General features: G+C 43.1%; 1 protein-coding gene and 1 long non-coding RNA gene across 10 annotated transcripts in view; one reads left to right on the plus strand and one right to left on the minus strand.

Moving 5' to 3' along the window:
* Positions 1-19,740, minus strand: part of TSEN15 (tRNA splicing endonuclease subunit 15) — a 109,243-nt gene that overhangs the window by 42,526 nt on the left and 46,977 nt on the right. The gene's annotated exons all lie outside the window — the stretch shown is intronic.
* Positions 1-19,740, plus strand: part of LOC112828764 (uncharacterized) — a 41,999-nt gene that overhangs the window by 14,484 nt on the left and 7,775 nt on the right. For 4 of the 5 annotated variants that reach the window (XR_012380552.1, XR_012380553.1, XR_012380555.1 and 1 more), the window contains exons 2-5: positions 14,428-14,491; positions 14,600-14,679; positions 18,176-18,269; positions 18,777-18,900. This is a non-coding gene — a long non-coding RNA (uncharacterized lncRNA). The remainder of the gene's footprint in view (positions 1-14,427; positions 14,492-14,599; positions 14,680-18,175; positions 18,270-18,776; positions 18,901-19,740) is intronic. The other variant, XR_012380556.1, reaches the window with a different exon arrangement.

The following is a 19,740-nucleotide window of genomic DNA, read 5'->3' on the forward strand; positions in this document are numbered from 1 at the left end:
AGGATTATTAGGTAGCAAGTCTAGACAAATAATATGGAATATGATTATGGAAGGTCTTGTACATCTGACTTTGAATTTTATACATTTGAGCTTTATTTAGTAGGTATGATATTGTACTTTATAATAGGAAATATATATTTGGTCTTCCTCCATGTTTCTGACACAGGGCTCCTAAAACCCTTGCAATTTCCTAAGTGATGAACACAACAAAGGTATTTTTATTATGTTGATAAGGTAACTTTAAGAAAGCCCCACATATCCAAAGGGTAAGGTTGTGGTGCCAGAGGAGCCAACCACAAGATTAGAAGGTTGGAACTTCCCATCCCAACCTCCTCCAGAGAGGGGAGAGGGGCCAGAGACTGAGTTCAATTGCCAATGGCCAATAATTTAATCAGTCACGACTATGTAATGAAGTCCCCATAAAAAACTGGAAGGATGGGGTTCAGAGAACCTACAGGTTGATGAACCAGAACACTTCCAAGTGCCAGCGTCTGGCCCCAAACTCCAGAAGGACTGAGGTTCCTTTGTTCAGGAACTTGTACTTTGTTTCTCTTCATCTGGCTGTTGACTGGTATCCTTTAACATCTTTTGTAATAAACTGGTAATCTAGTGAGTAAACCGGTTTCCTGAGTTTTGTAAGCTGCTCTAGCAAATTAATCAAAGGCAAGCTGGAAGTCATGGGAACCTCTTATTTATAGCCAGTCTGTCAGAAGTATAAGTGAAAATCTGGATGTGGAGTTGGCGTCTGAAGTGGAGAGCAGTCTTGAGGGACTGAGTCCTCAACCTGTGGAGTCTGATGCTGCCTCTGGGTAGACAGTGTCAGAAATGAGTTGAATTGTAGGACACCCAGTTGTTGTCAGAGAATTCTTGGTGGTGTGGGTAAAAAAATCCCCCGCCCCGTACACACAAACACACACACACACACACACACACACACACACACACACACTAGAATTGAGAGCAGAATCTTTTAGTAGGCAATAAAAATCATGAGAGATTCTGAGCTAAAGAATAATATCGTTTCAATCTCCCAGAGCCATGGTAAGAAAAAGCCAGAGGATGAACAAAGGAAGGAGACATTAGTCAGGAAGTTTCCAGAATGTGGTCCAGACTCCATAAGGTGGAAAGGAATCTGAACTGTGGTACTGATAGTGGTGGTAGTATTGGATAAATAAAAGCAGAGCTGGGAGAACTTGTGAACTTCTCTCAGAGCCAGCTAGGGATGGTACATTCAAAGGTGGCTGTGATTCTGAGCCTAGCCTGGAGAATGGTGTGATCCTGAACAGAAAGAGTGTCATCCAGAGAAGACAGTCTTGGTGGGAAACATGATGGGTTTGCTTTGGGACATATTTTGGAGATGGGATGCTGGCAGACCAATCAAATGGAACTTAGCAGTCAAACAGAAATGTAGGTCTGGAACTCTGGAGCTCCACATTTTTAAACAATCCTCAGCCAACTTCAATGTTATTAAAATCATAGTATAAGAATAATGAACTCAGAAAAGAGCATTTCTAACCAACCATTCAAATATGGCCTCCTCTTTGGGCTGGCTGATTTGTCCCTGTCACTAGGCCCAGTTAGGGGGTCCCTCAAGTCTCCTGCCTCTTTGTTCCCCTTAGCCAAGGAAATGAAATTCTAATGAGTTCTATTATAACAGAGAATAAATTCAATGAGTTCACCCTTATTCTAAATTGACTCTATTTAAATGAGCTAACTGACCGTAGATGGTTAGCATTATATTTTTAATTAGTAGAGGCTTAAAAACTCCTATTTCTATAAACCTGTCAGGCAAGTATGAGTCCTGCAGCATTTCAATAGGATCCTGCCAAAGAAAAAGTTGGTTGGGAGAAGGGCAACTTCTTCATTAGAGGCTGGGCCCTATGAACAAAGCTGGACTGATGGGGCTTCATGATCCCCAGTCTCAATGTTTGCATCCTGTGAAAGAGACTCCAGGGCAAGCGATTTCACCCAAGTTTCCTTCCTACCCTAACTTACCAGGCTGGCATGAACTTTTAATGTTAGAATCAAGCAGTAAGGAGTGATGGCTTCCCTCTGGGTGGGATTTGAGCAATCTGTCCTTTCCTGGAAAGTTCTTCTGAGATACTAACATTTTTACATTTTACCATGAACCCAGGATGTGATATCACAGGTCTTCTTAAGCAATCTGTGCCTCTGTTACCCTATTTGTAAAGTGGAGGAAATATTATTGTACATCTCATGGGATCGTGGTAAAGGTTCCGTGAGTTACTTTATATGCAACACTTTATGTCTTATGGTAATTTATGTATAAGAGACTGCCTGGTTCATAGTAAGTGGTCAATAAATATTAGCTTTTTTTAAAAGATCTTATTTATTTATTTCAGGGAGAGAGAGCATGCCTGCACTTAAGCGGGGGGAAGGGCAGAGGGAGAGGGAGAGAGAGAGAATCTTAATCAGGCTCCATGTTCAGAGTGGAGCCTGACTCAGGGCTTGATCCCATGACCCTGAGATCATGACCTGAGCCAAAATCAAGAGTTGGCTGCTCAACCAACTGAGGCACCCAGGCACTCCATACATGTTAGCTTTTTAATTTTGATCACAGTAGCTCTCTTCTCTTCTACTGCATTTCCCCCCTAAAAATAGAAATTGTACATATGTGCATCAAAGTCACTTAAGTGTTTGTTTGAATGCAGAGCCCTGGGCACCACCCAAGACCAATGAAATAGTGATCTCTAGGAATGGAGCCCAGAAATCTGCTTTTGAACAAATTTTCTAAGAGATTTTAGTGTTCCTGGAGCTTGAGATCCACTAGTCCGCTGGGTTTACAGGAAATACAGGTGAAATTTCTGCCTTGGGCCTCCATGTCCTGCTGCCTGGATCAGCTACAGAATGTATTTTTTCATCATCTAGAAAACCCAAGACCTGAGATGTGCTGAATTTCTCGAGGCATGGTGGAGCCTGGGTCAGGGTAAGGTCAACAAGATCACTCTAAAGAATACCTGATTCCTGCTCCACTCTTCAGTCTTGTTCCAGAAATCTACCTCATGATCTGTTATGATCAATTCCCAGCCTGCAGCTGCTGGAGGGAGCCACCCATAACCATTAGTTTTCCTAGAAGGAGGTCTGTTTAGGGAGCCTGGTGATGCTTTGAATACATCTGTTGCCACATCAATCAAGGCTTATGCACCACATACATGACTCCGGCTGCCTCCTGGCTGTATGTCCTCTGATTCCCTGGCATGTCAGTGTAGGAGATGATTAATTTTGAACCACAAGCTCACTGGATGCGCCATTCAAATTTGACCCCACTGAGCAACCCTACCCCACAACAGCTATTGCAGGCCTCATACTTGAAATATGAGAATCTTGCCATATCATCATGGCAAACATAATACAATAAGAAGGATAATAAGTCCTTCTGTTTCTATAGGATTTTATGGTTAGTTATCAAAGAACTTCCACAGCCATTACCTAGCATGCCCTTACAACGGGGGTTAGCAAAAAATAGGAGTCCTTTCCCCTCAAGGAGTTTGTGCTTTACCTAAACTCACCTAACAGACTGGAGGCTAACAGGACGGGTGATCTCCATGCTCTGCCCCCTGGCATGGGTTTGTCCTGCTAACCCACACTGCCTCCAGCCATTGTAGTCCCAGGGTAGAGAGGCGGTAAGAGCACTAGCTTTGGGGTCACATTCGAATTCTTGAGTCCATCACTCACTAGCTGTGTGACCTTGAGAAAATCTACTTCGTGGGGGTGAGAGAGGGGTAAAATGTAAAGCACTGTGCCTGGCACACAGTGTAATGCTCCATAGTTGTTTTATGCCATATGTTTTATGTTTTATTAAAACTGTAGATATCCCTGACAGTCAGTGATGGTGGTTTTGATTAAAATGGCAATGATTTTGTCTTCTCTCCTACATACCCTTTTTAAGTTAGAGGACAAAATAGTTATTATATTCCATTTTTCTTTTTCTTTCTTTCTTTCTTTCTTTCTTTCTTTCTTTCTTTCTTCCGTTCGTTCGTTCGTTCTTTTCTTTTTTTGTTCTGATAAAACAGAGAAACCTTTTGGGACTTATTCTCCAGTTTTCAAAAACTTTAGACTAACTTACTATTATGTGATATTATGTTTGACTCAGGGAATAAATTTTTTTTTCCCCAGAGAACTGAACTTAAACTTTTATCCCAAATCCAATGAGTTCAGCTACTCTGCTTTGTTCCATTAACTTTTTGACCAATGTTAAAAGTAAATGCTTAAGAGACACACTGGATCAAATCAGCGGGTGAGCTATGATCAGGCAAGAAAAAGATGTTTGTTTCCCTGAGGTCTGATTGATTTGGTGATTTGGTCCCTGACCAATTTCTAAACAACATCTCGAAACTCGGAATGAAATATTAAATAAAGAAATAAATTAAAAGGTTGACACTCAGGGAACCATCTGCCTTGGATGATAGAATTATCACTGTGAGTTAATTACAGTCAGAGAGGTTTTATGCCTTTTCTCACAACCACTTCCCGCTAACAATTCCATTCACTGCCACACCTTACACTTTTCTGTTCCACATACAGCACCCTCCAGGAACGTCATCGGCCCTGGGGGAGACTGCAAAGCGACAGAGATGAATGAGCTACCTGTCAGGCTAAGGGCCATGGAGGTTCTGAGTGCAGAACAAATCCCTGACACAGGCTCCACCTGAGGGGATAAAGCATATTAAGGCAACAGCCTGTATTCTCTCTAATTCTAATGAGGATGGTCCTCTTCCCACCTGCCCCTGCCCCTCCCCTGCAACTCCCAGAAGCTGCTGGAACCAGGGGAATTTGCTCACCTCCAGACAAACGAAAGCATGAGACAACAGAAGACTGGGAACATCAGAGCAGCCATCTGACATGCAGAGAAGTGACCTGCGAGGGGAATGGAACCCAAGAAAATAACTCATAAGAAAACAAAAAGGTTCCCAGCAGCACTATTTTTAAGGGGGGAAAAAAAAAACCCATAAAGAACTAAAAACCATGCCAGGGTGTAGAAGGGCCAGAAATATCCTGATGGAACAGCATACAGCTATTAAACATAACAAGTTTAAGGACTACAAACACGTAGAAATGTTTATATAGAATGGTACAAAGTGGAGAGTCACAACTAACAATGTCAAAATTAATTTATAGGACTGCATTTAAGTGCTGACCATGGCTATAAAAAAAACTCACAACCCAAGAGATTAGAATCTTTATGAGTTTATCCTTATCTCAACTTAAACAGATCGCACAACTCTATGACTGCATTTCTTTAGTAAGTTCATTTTCCCAGTCTTGTTAACTGCTCTGTACTTCCTCCACTAGGCTCAAACTTCCCAGCTCTCTCGTAAGAGAATCCTAGGAGGCATCTGTGACTTTTGTTCTGCCTGCCCGTATTTGGCAACATGATCCTTCTTTCCTGTGTTCCAGCTTTAGTGGCCTCTTGGTCTTTGAATTTGCTAAGTGCTCTCCTTTCTCAAGGGTTTCCCTTATGTTCTTCCTGCTGCCTTGAAGGCCCTTGTCAGTCAACTCAACCAAGTCTCATATTTAAGTACCTCCGCTATTATCCTCACTCATGGCCGTATACCCTTCTTCCTCACAACACCTAGTACACTTTGCATTTGCATGATTATTGGTTTACAGTGTCCCCCTCCCTTAAATAGACTGTCAGGTCCATGAGGAATAATATCTGAACTGTTCATGATCGTCTATCTATCTAGCCCAACACAGCACCTGGTGCCCAGGTTCCTTGTCTCATAAAACTTGGCTGAATGAATGAATAGGTTGGATGAATGGGTGAATGAATGAAATGATGTGAATATAATGTAATATTCATTAGGTTTTATTTTTTCCACAAAAATAACCACGTGGTGTAGATTCCTGAATAATACTTTGCTCTCATTTTAGTATTTTCTATTTTTCAAAGCATTTGCACATACAATAATAAGATTTTTGATTTCATAGAACCCTATGAGGTAGACGTTATTCCAGGTTCACGTTTGAGAACATGGAGGTTCTGAGAAATTAAGTAATTGGCCCAAGCCAACCTAAGAGGTAGAGAGAGGTCTAGAATCCAGACCTGCTAGATTCAGGCCAAGGATTTGGACCCTCTGTGGCTCCACGTATGTCACAGTGTCCACTGTAAGGCACACTGGGAGCACTGGAGGGCTGGCAGGTGCAGAGGCACCATCTTGATGGGTCTTTGCTGCTCAGGAATGATGGGAGGTGCTAGTGCTCCAGTTTGGGGAGAGGGTCCTGGCCCCAACCAGGTGGGATTGGAATGGCGAGCCAGTGGGCTGTGAGCCTCAGACGTGGCTGTCAGGTCACTGAATCACATGCAACCTCCAGTTGTTCAATGCTTCCCTGTCCTTGTTCCTCGGGCAATCATATCAAACTATTGATTAATGATCACTGCACAGGTGGTTTCATAGTCACTAAACTCAGAGGCAACACAACAGCATGGATAGAGCATGGGCCTGGGTTGAACGCCAAAGGTGCGGTCAGAAAAGTCGAGTCGCCCAGAGAAGTCAGAGAGCCAACATGTATATGTCAACACCGGCTGTCACTCTGGCAAAGACATGACCCTATTATCATATTGTTTGTCTTGTCTGAATATTTACAAAAATATAAGCTCAAAGGACAGAGATGTGGTGGGAGAGGGAGGAAGGTATAAGAAGACGAGTAAGCAAACGAAGGCCTAATGCTAAGGCAGAAAGTCCTTCCTCCTGCCATATGCCTTCAGTGCACACTTGTCATCATTTCCACTCGTGCATCCTGTTTGAGCCCTCACTTCTTCAGCCCTTGGCCACAGCAGCTTTCCATAAAGAGCTTGATGACAGCTGTGCCTATTGGGAAAACCAAAGCCTCATTTTTCTCTCTTCAGAAGTATCTAAGGATGGTGATACGTGCCACCACTTAACAAGGCAGAGTAGTAAGACCAGCAGTGTTGAGGCTGGTGATTTCTTCCCTTACGCAGAATGCCGTACCTCCAGAATTTTTTAATTCCTGCAGCTGCCTCTAGGCAAACGGCAGGTGTTACCTGATGTTGACTGCACAGGACCAAGGCTGAGAGTCATCCCAAAGAACAACTAAAGCAAATTAGGAGTTGAATGCTCATTGCCTCTCTTAAAGCTTTTTGTATTATCAAATTACTATTTTTTTTCGCATTATGCTTTTGTATTACTAAAAGAATGACATGGTTGTTATTAATAACATAATTACTTGAGGGGACCCTGTAAGATTAAAACAAATCCAGTAATGAAAATAGCTACCATTTTTAACACCTTGTCTCTGTTACATTTTTCATTTCTCACAATAACCCTTTTTACTAGTAAGGACAATGAGATTTGGGATGCTAAAATAGACTTAACCCAGTAGGGAGTGGAGTTGGAAGTCAGGATTGTCTGTTTGCAACTGTGTTATTAAGTAGCTGTGTGGCGTTAGGTAAGTCACTTTACCTCTCTGGCCTTCTCTTTCCTTCCTAGAGAAAGGAAGAGTGAGTTAGACTTAGAGATGGTGCAGGTCCCTTCTTGCTCTGAGTGTTGTTCCGTGTTGAATTTTATTGCTTTCCTTCATCAGTGATGGTTCTAGTTCTTGTTTGGGGTTTTTGTTTGTTTTTGTTTTTCTTAATCCACATAACTTTCTCATCATCCTACTCTCAACCTGTCACTCAGAGAGTTTCCCTGACCAATCCTGCTAAAATAGCCTGTCCACCCTCCTCCACTCTTTATTACAAATCCTAAACACCTCAGCATGGTATACACAGTCACCATAACTTGGCCCCCATTTTCTCTATCAGAACCCAGAAAATGATCAATAAATCTTTGTTGATTGACTTAATGAATATATCCAATGTGTTACAAATTCTTTGGATTCTGCCACAGAAAACTCTAGTTCTGTGCTGTTCAATGTGGCTGTTCACAGGTGGCTATTTAAATTTAAATTAATTAAAATTAAAATTTCAGTCCCTTAGTCTCACTAGCCACATTTCAAGTACTCAAGAGCCACATGTGGTTAGTGGCTAGTGTAAGGGACTAGTGGCAAACAGAACACTTCTGTCACTGCAGAGAGTTCTACTGGACGGTGCTGGTCTAAATACTGGCCCTTCCTCTTTAACCCCACTGAGGTCCTTCACCCGGATTCTTAGGTCTCAGCCTCTTAATGGGGCTGACTAGCCCTTGCTAGTCCATTTTCTACTCTGCCTTATTCATTGAGTTCACTGATTCATGCAGCAGATATTTAGGGAGGACCTTCTACATGCCAGTCTCCCCAGTAGACTGAGCGGCGCACCAGTCAGACCTAGTCCTGACTCAGTGAACTTCCAGTCTAGATACTGAGTGTGTCAGTCCCATGCTCAAAAGCCATTGTTGGGTCCTCTTAGCAAAGCACCTTATAGTGTTGCCAGAGTGCTGGGCTCTGGAGGGTATAACAGAGAGAGTCCACTCTGCTCTCAGGAAGGGGCTAACCGAAACAACAGTTCGTGTGTGTGTGTGTGTGTGTGTGTGTGTGTGTGTGCGTGTGTGTGTGTGGAGGGCCTGGACCCCGTGAGCTGCGCTTGTAACTTCTGGCCCCTGAGGTGGGTCTCAGAGGCACACTGGAGGGTGGAGGGTGGAGGGCCTCCTCGTGCCCTGCGGTTTCCTCCCCCTCACCTCTCCTTCACCTTCTGTAGCCAGCGCTGTGCCCCATCACTTTACCCCTGTTCCCTGTCCTCTGCCTGCCCAGTCCTGCCTCGGTACTGTTGCACAGCCTCTCCCTCAGTGGGGTTTCCTCTCTCGTTCTTTTCACCTGGTGAATTCTCATCCATCCTTTAAAGCCCACTTCGTGTCCCTCTCCATGAACTCTTTCCCAGCAACCCCAGAGGAGTCAGGGGTCCTTTTCCCTGTGTGCCCATAGCTACCTGTTGTTAAATCTCGTACAGCACTTACATTTAACCCTGACCAGCTATTTATATATGCCTCCCTCCAGCTGACCAGAATTCCTCCAGATGAAGGACTTCTTACTCATCCTCAAAGCTCCAGGGCCTGAAATATAAGAGGCCCCTAGTAAATGATTTGGGACAGATGATTAACAAACGAATAAATGAGTGAATAAATGTATGAATATTATGAAAGTGCTTGGCCTGTCTGCACTGGTTCTAGAACTTCTAGAGCTTCTATGGTCTAAATAAAAAGACCATAACCGTCTACTTACTCTTATCAAAGAGAAAATGTTACCTTTCTTAACATTCTTATTTTTAACCTACTGTAAATGTCCCTTTGCCTTTTTTCCATAGGGTAGGTTTTTTTTTTTTTTTTCTTTTCTGTCCCCACAAGCTTCCCTTTGGGGTTAACCAAAGCTTAAGGATCAAATGCTTCCATTCTAAATCCATGTGTCCCGGCGTCTCTTTCTTCTGATTGGAGATGGCGTTGTGCTACTTATTGGCTCCTCCTTACTTGCTATCAAAACTGCTGTATGCAAAATACACAACTTCTTCAATAAACATTACACCACTAGGTGAGTGTTTCAATAACTAATCGGAAGCAGGCCTAACGTTCCTTGATTTTTCCCGAACCTTTAAGAACACAGTAAAACCAAAGAGAAAAATTCATGAAATATTTCCACAGAGGTTCCCTTCCCTGGGTGTGACCCTTGATTCACCCGACCAGTTTGTTACTTCTGTGGTTCTTCAGAGGAGAGGAAAAGGTGTCCCCTAAAACCCCTCAACAAGCCAGTTTGACACATGAAATATTGATCAACCCATTCAACTGCCTCACAAATTTTCCGAGATTCAAATCTGCTTTTCTTGCTATGTCAGGATATTTTAAGTAAGAAGATTAATCTCCCTCACATCTGCTTCTCCAAATGACTCTGCTGACACATCATCCTGAGAAGGGAACCTGGCTGTCTTTACCAAAAGTATACAGCCCCAGCTTCTTGCTTTCCCCAGTGGTTGGAGCTCCATGCCTCTTATTATAGGCTAAGGAAGAAAAACTAGGTTGGGATACGTCTATAATCACCATTCCTGAGAATTACTTCTGTTAAATTTGCTAGTGTCAATCACACAAGAACAGTATTTCATCACTAGAAAATCCTAGTTGCTGAAATCTTTTTAGTAACTTAATCAGCAATACTCAGACACTAAGCCACATCTAGCTCTTGCAACACCCAAGATTTTGTTACAATCCCCAGACTTTTTAGATTATTTTCTGGTAAGCTCCTGTTCTGATTTTAGAAATGATTCAATAACGTGCATAGCTGTGATCAAGTTTACATAAAAGGTGTTGGGTATGCGTGTGTGCATGCGTGCATGTGTGTGTGATATCCTCAGGGTTTCAGCAGGTATTAAACCACAACCAGGTGAGGGAGTTTTTGTTAAAAAAATAAAGGCTTGCCAAAAGCTCAGGACTTCCCAGCTTTTGAGGTCTCTTCTTTTATGACTCCATATTAACCATATGTGTGGCTCATGTGACAGCAAGTGTGAAATGACTTAATAAACAACCCTGGGCTGTTGCACTTCCTATGAGTATTTGATGGCAGTGGTCGTCTTAGTCTGTTGGAATTGCTATAAAAGCATACCATAGACTGGTTGGTTTATAAACAACAGAAATGTATTTTTCATAGTTCTGAAGGCTGGGAGTCTGAGACTGGGGTGCCAGCGTGGTTGGGTCCTCTTCTGGGTTGTAGGCTTCTCCTCACACGGTGGAAAAAGCAGAGAAAGGAAGCGAGCTCTTTCATGACTCTCAACAGTTCCATCCTCATGACCCCATCTCATTCCAAATACCTCCCAAAGGCCTCATCTCCTAATACCATGACGTGGAAGGGTAGGGTTTCAACATAGGAATTTTGGCGAGGGGAAGGACACAACATTCAGTCTTTAACAGCACTTGGCTACTCAATAGCCTTTTCCCTCCGTCCTTGCACACAAATTCCACTTCCAGTATGGAAGCCAGTAACCCTCCCAGCTGCATTACCGGCCGCACAGGCATGTGACCCTATCCTGACCCATGATACTAAGGGGAAATTTGCTAGGGGTATATTTTTTGGAAAAGTTTTCCTCCCTATTTAAAAAAAGGAGGGAACTCCAAGGGGATGAGCTTTCTCGTTGTCTTCCTTTGGATGTTGTAGTGTGAAGACAAAGAATAACAGATAAGTCAATCTGGAATCTCATTAACCTTGTTACTGTATTCGTCATGCTCAAAAAACAGATACCTCCTTGTTTAAGCTGGCAGTTAGTTAGATATTCTGTTTACTGAATCTGATGACTCCAATAGACGACGGTGTTACAAAGACTGTTCTATGGCACGTGGCAGGGAATCCATATTTAGCTGCAGTTTATTCTTCCCTTCACCAGCAAAAAAGTGTTTATTATTTTTTTCCTCACTACACGGAAGACCAAAGAAAGAATATAAGGAGCAGGGCACCAAGACATAAAGAACATCTAGTGCTGGGCTTGGAAAAACACAGGAGCATCAGCAAATAAGCTGGCAAACCAACAAAGTAAATAGTATTCTGCCATGCATTAGAAAGAATCAAATTCTCCTTTGTAGAGAAAGGTTGTATGTAAAGGGAAGACTGGATAAGAGCATAAACAAAAACTTATCAAACTCAACACCCAAAGAACAAATAATCCAATCAAGAAATGGGCAGAAGACATGAACAGACATTTTTCCAAAGAAGACATCCAAATGGCCAACAGACACATTAAAAAAATGCTCAACATCACTCAGCATCAGGGAAATCCAAATCAAAACCTCAATGAGATACCACCTCACACCAGTCAGAATGCCTAAAATTAACAAGTCAGGAAACGACAGATGTTGGCGGGGATGCGGAGAAAGGGGAACCCTCCTACACTGTTGGTGGGAATGCAAGCTGGTGCAACCACTCTGGAAAACAGTATGGAGGTTCCTCAAACAGTTGAAAATAGAGCTACCATTCGATCCAGCAATTGCACTACTGGGTATTTACCACAGAGATACAAATGTAGGGATCCGAAGGGGTACGTGCACCCCAATGTTTATAGCAGCAATGTCCGCAATAGCCAAACTGTGGAAAGAGCCCAGATGTCCATCGACAGATGAATGGATAAAGAAGAAGTGGTATATATACACAATGGAATATTATGCAGCCATCAAAAGGAATGAGATCTTGCCATTTGCAACGATGTGGATGGAACTGGAGGGTGTTATGCTGAGTGAAATAAGTCAATCAGAGAAAGACATGTATCATATGACCTCACTGATATGAGGAATTCTTAATCTCAGGAAACAAACTGAGGGTTGCTGAGTGTTGGGGGGTGGGAGTGATGGGGTGGCTGGGTGATAGACTTTGGGTAGGGTATGTGCTATGGTGAGTGCTGTGAATTGTGCAAGACTGTTGAATCACAGATCTGTACTTCTGAAACAAATAATGCAAGATATGTTAAGAAAAAAGAAAAAGAAGAAGATAGCAGGAGGGGAAGAATGAAGGGGAGTAAGTCGGAGGGGGAGACGAACCATGAGAGACGATGGATTCTGAAAAACAAACTGAGGGTTCTAGAGGGGAGGAGGGTGAGGGGATGGGTTAGCCTGGTGATGGGTATTAAGGAGGGCACGTTCTGCGTGGAGCACTGGGTGTTATGCACAAACAATGAATCATGGAACACTACATCAAGAACTAATGATGTAATGTATGGTGATTAACATAAGAATAAAACAATTTTTAAAAAAAGAGCATAAACAAGGACTGAAGACTCTGGAGATGGAAGGGTCCAGAAGCAAGAAGGCAGTAACTCAGGGGAGACCAGAGTAGGACACCAGCAGTGTAAGCTAAGAAGAGGATCAATGAAATCCAGAAAAAGAGAAACTTAAAGGTTTACCTCAGAACACTGTCTTCTCTCAACTAAGCTCTTTGGGTTTCAGTAATTCTCAACTAAGTTTTTGCTTTTCTTGTAAAGACCCAAAGTAAAGTGCCCCGCAACATACTGCTATAGATAGATACCAGGTATGTGTGGGGTCTGCTTTGATTGTTGGAATAAAGATTCTGGTACTCTATTATCAGATTTTTCTATCCAGGTGAACCTCTTTCTGGCAGTATTTTAAGTTAGATATTTATTAAGCACTTGTGTTAGCTGGTGGTATGACAGCCACCTCCAGAGATGGTTAAACAGGCACAGCCAAGGAAGGGAAGATGGCCCCATCTGTCCACTAACAACGCTGGCAGCCCCAAGAGAGAGGTCCAGGCATGCGGCAATCTGTCACATCCCAGCTATGGGTGTCCCGTGGTACTTTTAACAGGAACCAAGGTGCTACACTAGTCAACTGGCCCCTAAGAATGGGACTCCTTGACCTGAGGCAACTAGAATTAAACCACTTCACCAGAAAAGAAAAAATGGATTCCTTGATATGGCCTACGCCCTTCCTCACATTCACATGCCAGTTTCTTTAAAAAGGGAACCTCAAGTTCCTAACACGAAATTGATCCTAATGCTTTGTAAAAAATCATGTGAAAACACAAACAAACAAAAAAAACAACCCTCAGAACTATGAATGAATGTGTATGAAAGTCCTCATACACTGAAGCCCATGTGAAATATGGCTGATCCAACCCATCAGGAAATAGTGAGTCTTCCCACAGGGCCCAGTTTGCTTTAGAGCTAAAGATGGAACTAGAAACTCCAATTCATATCATCTGATTCTGATCAAGGGCAGAGTCTTTCGGCCATTCTCTCAGCATTCAAAAACTGTGGTGTTATTCCCTCGATAGCACACAAACCCTCCATGAGTCGCAGAGTCCCAGTGGGGATTTAAGTGTTTGCCTCTGGTGAAAATGGGATTTTCCATGGAAAATGTGACACAAACACTACCTTTCAGATCTCAAATGAATCAGGTTTTATACCAGAAAGACTTTTCCCATTAAAACTGTACTTTGGAGAACTGGCTTTCAAAGGGCCTGTGGGCTTCCTGATGGTCCCCTCGGGACTTCCTGGGGCCCCATGGCCTGTTCTGTTCTGTTCAAGTTTAAAAAAGGGAAGAATGCAGAACAGTGGGAAGAGTATGGAGTTGTGGAGTCAGATCTGGGTTGAAATTTGGAGCCTGCTGCTTCCTCATTATATGATATTGGACCAATTAACTAATTTTTCTGAGTACCTACCATAGGGGGTTGATGTGAAACAGTACATGTCATGTACCTAAGAAAACATAAAAGATCATCGTGTTAAAGCAGACTCATAAAAATAGAGATCTTACCCAGTATCAAGCTTTGCTACTAACTTCAGGGAAGGAAGCAATCACAAAGCTCAGGTAAAGCAGCCAATGGTCTGGAACTAATGCAGCTCCCTAGGCCTTTCATGCCACAGCAAGATATTCTCTTGCCCGGATTCACAGAAAATCTCTGAGCCACGTATGTGGCCACATCACCTACACATCAAGTTTCCTCCCATTATATTCAGGTAGTTACATAATTTACTTCACCTTTTCCCAGGACCTGTGCCCAATACATCCATGGATTCCAAGTTTGCTGCAAATGAGCAACCCAGGCAGGCCAGGTACCTCCTTCTACAAGCATTTCATAGATAAGAACCCTACACTAGCAAATATCATTAGTGTGTTCACATGAAGATTTGATTGTTACCTTCCTTCTTTCTTTCCCATAGGCTTCCCCCTGGTAAAAGGAGAGAGGATGGATTGCAGGCTTATTACTAAACATTTCTTGCCCAGCACCTAACCCAGACTGGTACGTGACAGGTAGTAGCTTTTATCACATCATTTAAAATAATAACTATAACATGACTATGCTTATCCTTCCATTTCTGCCTGACTTTCCAGGTCTTGCATGATTCAGCCTCTCTATTTTCTGCCACTACTCATCTAGGTCTCCTTTCCCCAACTGATACAATTCTCATCTCTGCCTTTTCTGCTCTCTCTCTTTTAAGACTTTGTTTATTTATTTGACAGAGAGTGAGAAAGCATAAGCAGGAGGAAGGACAGAGGGAGAGGGAGAGGAAGAAGCAGACTCCCCGCTGAGCAGGGATCAGGGGATCCCAGGACCCTGGGATCACGACCTGAGCTGAAGGCAGACACTTAACCAACTGAGCCACCAGTGACCCCAGCCTTTTCTCCTCTTCTTCTATTCCACTGTTCTACCCGCCTCTCAAGGACAGTTATGTGCCCCTCCCTCCTGGAAAACCTCCATGCCTACTTCTGCCCTCTGAGTTTGCCCTCTCTACCATCTATAATCCATGTTCTAACACTGAACCTGGAGCGTCTTATATCATACTATTTCTTACTAGTGCATGTGTGACAGTGTTCTTTCACCAAATAGCTTATAAATCCTATTAGAGCTGAGAACTCTAACTTCATCTGAGTCACTTATACCAGGAAGCATCCCTTGATCTACCTCCCCAGCAGACATGGTCTCCCTGGTACTGCCCTCAACAGCACCCCACTTACCATATTAAGATGCTATCATAATTTCTTGTAATTTCTGATTTCATTGTTGCCTCTTTTTATGAGCAACAAGCTTCAGGAAGACAGGGTCATGCCTCTCTTGCTCACTCTTTTTTTTTCTCTTGCTAACACATATCCCAATATTGTATACCTAGATACAATACCTGCCAAAGAGTAGATAATTAATAAATATTTTTTAAAGAAATAGGTTTTCTAGTAGTACAACTGGTGGAGCAAGGAAGCCTGTTAATCTAGACACTGAACACATTGAGCATCTACTCTGGGTACTTGGGATGCACAGACAAACAGGATTTCGGTCACCTGATCTCTGGACTGGGCAAGTTTGAGTGAACTTCTTTATTATCATTATCTGGGGTGTCCAGATATGTACAAAATAGCCATGCAGATATAATCAAAGCCGGATCCCATCAGTGAAGCCTGATGAGTTAATGGGATGAAAGGAGAAAACCAAAGGCATGTATTTCTGAAGGGGTATGAATGGTTTCCAGAAGACTTCCTGCTTCTGCTGGCCCTTCTTCCTCCCCAAATGGCCTTTATATAAGATTTACTACTGACCCCTATTCATGTGAAAATCTTATAGCAATCCTTAAACTGAGCTTTAATTAGTAGCTAGTAGATCTCTCTCCTGCCCTTCATCTCCCTGTTCCTTGTGAGCAGTACTACATTTGGATAGGCATATGCTAGGACACCTTTCTGGAAACTTATTTTTAGAATGACACAGTCTGAACAGCATTCCAACTTGTTCATAACAGATTTCGGCCACCAGCATAACAAATTCAAAGCTACATGCTAATTCACTACAATGTTCAAACCGTATCATAGTATGGTATTTAATTTTATCCATCTTAATATCACCCTATATAATAAAAGACATCATAGTGTCATTGCTTTTCTTAAGTCAGCGCACTTCTCATGGGTTTAATGCAAGGTCAGTCCATTCCCCAATCTTCTGAAAAACAAGGGAGACAATGATTTCAGTGTTGATTAGTTGTATCTTATAAATGTTAAAGAGAAACTGTGGTAGACCAATCTCTGAACTCCTTCTGGGAAGAGGGCTTGGAATTATGAAATAGAGGCAGCTGTTCATATATGATATTTTCTCAAGCTGGTGATTTTCTTTCTTCCTTCCCTCCCCTCCTCCCTTCCTCCCTCCCTCCCTTCCTTCCTTCCATGCTCCCTTGGCCAAATGATTATGTAGGACAACTCAAGATGAGAAAGGTTCTTCCACTCAGGCTTTCACCTACTGATGCTACCTTCCTAGTGCCCAACCTAAACTTGTCTGCAATCTACACCAACATTACCAGCTGCCTTCATCCATACATCAAAAAGATTGATTCTCTCAAAAACCACCTGCTGACTGCTTCTTTTTCGTCATTACATCTTCCCTCCCACTAATGCTCCTCTCTTTTTCTTTCCTCCTGGAAGGTCACTCTATATCCTTTGGTACGCTCTTCAAAGACTTTCTCTGTGCTCTGTCCTCCTCTGTGGCCATGTGTTAGGAATGAGTTCTCTGCTCTCCCACTAAATGGGAGCTCTTTGAAGGCAGGATCTGTGTCTCATTTGCCTTAGCATTCCCACTGCCTTTAAAAGGGTCTGGGACCTGGTGAGTGTTGAGTAAATGTTTGGATTTAATGAATACATTGAATTAACATTGAATCAAAGAACAACTGGGAGATACAAAAAGAAGTGAGTTTAATGATCCATATTTTAGCACTTCATTCATCTGGGACAGAGGAATAAATGGCAAGAAATCTTCTAGGCAACAACATCTTACCCTGTGAAGGCAGTTTGACGGAGAGGCAGTAACAGTAAAGGACAATAGAAGTTTCGACCGTGCCTTATGTAGTCTCTGAGGACAGGTGGACAACACTGATTTAAAGAGAAACTTGAGGAAAAAAACGACAAAAGAATCCATCCCTTCAACTGCTTTCAATTAAGCCAATGTAACCCCCTTCCGATTTATCAGAAGTCACATTTTTTTCGCTCTTTCTACACCATTTAGAACTCTGACCAATGATTCCAGATGGTTCTGCTTTCCCAAATAGATTTCAGTACCATCTCCAACACAATAATTTGGATTGAAAATGAAAACAAAAAGAACTGCAATTGCTTGAGTGGCCTCTTCTTCCCCTGCCCCATCTGCTTCTAGGAGGTCTGAGGCCCAGAAGCCCGCCTGCAGGGGCCTGACAGAGGTATCGTGAAGGAATGCAAACAACATTCAGAAAACAGAACCTCAGAGTTTTGGTGAAAGAATGGAGTTTCGGGAGGTCCCTCTCCCTGATGTGCCCATGAATCAGAGTTAGCTGGACTTTGAAAAAGCCATTATTACTTAAGGCCTACTTGAAGTAAAATCTGTCTTGTACTGTAAACTCAACCCTGCAATTCTTAACACCGACCAGCCTGGCCTGTTTCCAGACAGCAGAGCCTAAACTACAGAGAGGGGGGAACAGACACAATTGTCTTATTTTATTAGTGCCCCTTGGCGCACGGTTCTGGCCTCAGATATTCCCTCAGCTCATCCTCAGGATGCAAACATTTGCCTGACGGATAAGTAGTTGGCATCAGCACATAAAGCTCCTCAGAGGAAAGATACAGTCCTATTATTTGACACAAGTTATTATGCCTTTTACACAGAAACAGGATTGGAAAATTTCAGCGAGTGCTGTTTGCCTTCTTTCGATGTCCTCGAGTTCTCCTCAGAAGCTTAAAGTGGATTTTCAGACTTTTGGTATCAGGATTTCCAGATTCTCTTTCTCTTCTAGTAAGGCAGGTATTCTTATTCGAGGCGATAATAATGACAAGAGCTGCTCTTCATGAATCTACCCCTGTGTCGGGTTCTGCGGCAAAGCCCTTCACGTGAGTTACCTCTGTATTAGTCTGCTAGGGTTTCCATAACAAAAGCCACGGCCTGGGTGGCTTAAGCAACAGAAACCAATTTTCTGATACTTTTGGCAGCTAGAAGTCTAAGACCAAGGTGCCAGAAAATCTGGTATCCTGTGAGGCTTTTCCTCTTTGCCCAGGAGAGAGAAAGAGACCTCTGGTGTCTCTTCCTCTTTTTGTAAAGACACCAGTCCTATTGGATTAAGTCCTCACCATACAACCTCGTTTTAACTTGATTATCTCCTTATAGGCCCTGACTTCAGATGCAGTCATACTGGGGGTTAGAGCTTCAGGATATGAATTTTGGGTGGAGGGGGGTACACAATTCAGTTTGTAACCACTTCACTGAGTCCTTACTCCAAGCTCAGGAAGTCAGGGGAATTCTCTACTTTTTATTACTGAGTAAACTGGGAGTTAAGTAATTTGTCCAAAGTCTCACTGCCAATAAATATCTTGGTGATGGTGGTGTTTCTTTTCTTATAGGAGAAGTGGTGATACGGAGAGCTCATTGGTATGAATGCAGGCTCGCTCATACAAAAGTCAGAAAGGAACTCACAGGCGAAAAGGAGAGCAGAGGACTGGACTCATGGCAGTTCTACTCAGGCGGGTCCCTTGTGCTGAAGCTCTGGGGACACAGACAAGAAGACATAGTCACTGTCTTCCCGGAGCTCACTGTCTCAGCAGCACTGAATGGAGTCTTCCTTCCCAGGCCCTGATCTGCATAAAACTAGGAAACAAGAAAATGTCCCCTTGGACCCCTTCCTTCTCTGAGAGACCCTTCTGGGTCCCCCTTTGGTGTCACTCTCCCTAGAGGCCCCCCTTTGTGTCCATCTGCCACATGGTAGCTAGCACCACAGTTTACCTAGGGTCTTCACTGGTGGTGACTCATTTCTTAATGGTTCTTCCTTTACTTTCACTCCTGTCCAGAGCTTCTTTTTTCCTTCCAGGAAAACATCTTTGTTCCGAGTCCCATTCCCTAGAGGCAAGCCTCTCAGCTAGGAAAGGAAAAAATTGTCATAGCTCATTTTTTCATCCCCCTGGGTAGTGTACTGACATTTTACTGGTGGTCTCTGGAGAACTGGGGACGTACAACACACATCTCAGGCACCACAGTGGGGATTTTTTGAGGGCAGGCAGGTCTGTCTGTAGACATTAAACCCATAGTGAGTGGGACGTCATGCATCCATCTTGGGCTTTTCACAAATGAGGCTGTTCCTGCTACTGCACAGAACTCTGCTGAAGGGTGTGTCATAGACCCTGTCAATGCTTCACTCATATGGCTTAGACCTCACATTTCAGAATGAGGAAGGCCATGCTGCTTCTGGGTGCCGGCCAAGGACATCCCTGGGAGTAACCCTCAATCAATGACTCTCCAGAGAGGGCGTATAAATACCTCAGCTCCCTCATCCCTGGGTGGGGGATCATTCTGAGGCATGGGTTTTATACT

This window comes from Callorhinus ursinus, unplaced genomic scaffold (genome assembly GCF_003265705.2).
Source record: "Callorhinus ursinus isolate GAN/ISIS: 27379988/994484 unplaced genomic scaffold, GSC_fseal_2.0 scaffold13, whole genome shotgun sequence".
NCBI lineage: Eukaryota > Metazoa > Chordata > Mammalia > Carnivora > Otariidae > Callorhinus > Callorhinus ursinus.